Here is a 3,125-nt window from a genome sequence, read left to right on the forward strand (position 1 = left end):
ACCAGAAGCCCTTTTCTCTCTGAACAATGTTCCTGTTTAATCTCAGGCACACTTGTTAAGAATATGTTTAAAAGACAAACTAACGAAAAACCCTGGAAAATACTGGAAAGAAAAGAAAACATGATGATGGTGAGTTTAGGGGTACATTTCACAGACCCACAGAGATTTGTTTAGTATTAAAATGTTGGGAGTATTGGAAGAAAATTGTATGCACTCTGGCTACATATAGGCATGGCAGATAAAGACTGCAAGGGATAAAGTGAACTAGAAAGGACTCACTATAATGGAACCCAAGACAACAGCTGTGTTCTTAAAGAGAGTATCGGAGGAAAAGACATAACTCAATGATTAATAAGATAGTATATAACACCTCTGCACACGGAAGAAAGATAAGAGAAAGACCAAGCCATTCCATACTCTTAAAAAATCTTACTGACTCTATGAGACACACAACTGTGGAGGCGGGTGGGGAGAAGGGACACCAAATGATGTAGCTTGCCTGTCTTCTGCCCATAGCCACAGGATACTAGGCCACACCGGCACATCTAGAAGTTGAGTTCACAATGCAGAGCAAAAACTGTTCAATCCACTAATATTCATGAGATTCCTATGAGAGGACATGAAGTTTCTAACACATATCTTCCAAATAGACTTCAGAAATACTACCAAGAAGTGGCAATGAAACAATGATGACGGAAGAAAAGAGGTAGGGATCATGCAAAGAGCCATTAGTATCCGTAGAAATAGAGAGATTAATACGATTCACTGAGTGTTATTTCTAGCATGGTCGATGAAAGGAGCAGTTACATTCCAAAAAGATATAAATTTAGTCTCAAGGCCCCATTGAGTGTATTGGCTGAATCTTCTGCACACTAAATGCATACCTCACATGTAGGAATCTACACTATAGACATCTAAATTTAGGTTTCTGAATCAGGAGCTGACTCCCACTCTAAAAGTTCTGATTCATGATCAGAGATGACTTATCATGGAGGGGTGTTTCATCTCAGCCTGAAGTTCAGTTGGGGCTAGGGCATGCACCCACACCCAAGAGCCTGGAAATGCTCCTGACCTTCTCAGCACAGTGTACAAGTACAACTTGTTTCCCATTCAGCATCTTGACTCTTTGGGGCCATTGATAAAAGTCTTACTTCCCTTCCGTAGAGATTTTTGATTCTGTTGCAACTATGTCTCTATTGCTTGGAGAACAGCTGTTGAACTACCACAGTTGGCAGCCCAATGTTTTAAGGTAAGCCAAAAATGATTTGGGGTTACCTTAATATGCTTGGCTGCAAATTGTAGAAATTCAGCAGCTGCTACATAAGCAGCTGAGCCATCTCTGCAGTGGGGGTGGAAAATTGCATGTCATGGTGGAGAATGGACAGCTGCGAGCAGGAAGTGTCACAGCCATCACAAGGTGAGCATCGCCACTTGAGTCAGAGCCCATACTGTTCCTACTCTTAAAAGACTGCCGTTATAAATACGTAATTCTGAGCAATTGGGTTTCCCATTTACATTTCCTGCAGTATACGTTTAATAGTAATTATAAAGTTTAGGTAACATTGTAACACATATATTGTGCAAGAATTACATCAGTACTAAAAAAACTAGCGTGAAGTACCATACAAACTCCTGACAGCTATGGGTTTTTTCTCACATAAGAAACAGGGGAAAACTGAACTATTCTCATTTAAATTGCCTGGTAGTTAAGCCATGGAAATCCTGAATAAAATTGAACTAACACTTCTAGGAAATGGCTAAGGATGTCCCAAATCCAGACTTGAGACTACTGAACTAAACTTGAATTAGCGGAACTTACTAGGTAACACTTGCCAACCTGCCACGGCAGAGTTCTTTTACAGTTTGGTCTGAATGTTGCAAAAAGGTAGCTAGAGGTGAGAAACATAAAGATAGGCTCAAATAAGCAATCAGATATTCCTCCGTGATGCTCATTTCCAGGGTACATCCTATTCATTCCAGACTTGTACAGTCTCATGCCCAAACTCTCTAGCCAAATCTACTTTCAGCAGCTCTGCTGCTATATTGACTAGAGACTGGACTCTTTTGATAATTCCCCAGTGAATTTCTGAATTCATATTCTTATTTTATTAAAGCTTTTTCCCAAAAGTGAAAAGCTTAAATATATTCTCTCTTCATCCCAAGCCCTATACATTCTGGGAAAATATGCAAATTCCAAGATAAGGCTCCAAATATGCATGGTACATGCCTATCTTTAACTCATATATCTCAACACAATTAGTCTAGAGATGTTTAAAAATATCAACAGTGGCATGCATCCATTTCCTCTATAGCATTTTTAGTGGAAACTGAAGGTTGAACAGACATGGAAAATGAACTGCAAATACTTTAGTCTTTGGTCAAGACTGAGACAGACTGGAAGGGCAGTGATTACGAACACAGTACCTCTGCTGCTGTCTTTGCCATTTCTGTTGTGATATAAAGGATGAACTTGATTCTTCAAACTGGTACCATCAGAAACTTCATAAGCTAGCTCTAGAAACTGACTGTGATCTGCAAAATCTAACCTTTAGATGTTTTAAACCCAAAGAGCTGTCTTGGCTCCTATACAGCACAGCCTGGGGGGGAATTCCAAGTCGGCATGAGCAGTTTTAAATAGCAGATGCTTCCCCTTACCACCTCCCCTCCAATTATGGATATGGATCCACTTGGCTCCTGGTCGTGGCAGCTGGGTAAGAGCAAACTAGATCTAGGATATAAGAGCGCCCACAGTCTAAGGCTCTTCAGTCAGTATGCTGAATTGGGACTCCTAAAGTAGTCAATAGTGACCCTAGGGAAAAGAATGCATCTTGCACCATACTTACCTCTGAAATTGTTGGGCCTTAACCTTAGCTTCCATGAGGGGGATGCTAGTAATTAGCTACCTACGTGGTTCCCTTCACAAGACAGCAGAAACTCTTTTTAAAAGGAGGAGAAAGAGTGACGGTGCTGCTATTCTTTTGGAAAATAGTTACAGCAGTCACCTGGCAAGACAGGAAGAATTCAAGATCACAGCATTCATCAAAAAAAATTATAAATATGATTTTTAAAAGTGAAAAATATTCTATCTGTCTGATGTACGGGTCAACAGGTAATCGTTTAGCTTA

The sequence above is a fragment of the Struthio camelus genome, chromosome 1 (assembly GCF_040807025.1).
Source record: "Struthio camelus isolate bStrCam1 chromosome 1, bStrCam1.hap1, whole genome shotgun sequence".
Classification (NCBI taxonomy): Eukaryota; Metazoa; Chordata; class Aves; order Struthioniformes; family Struthionidae; genus Struthio; species Struthio camelus.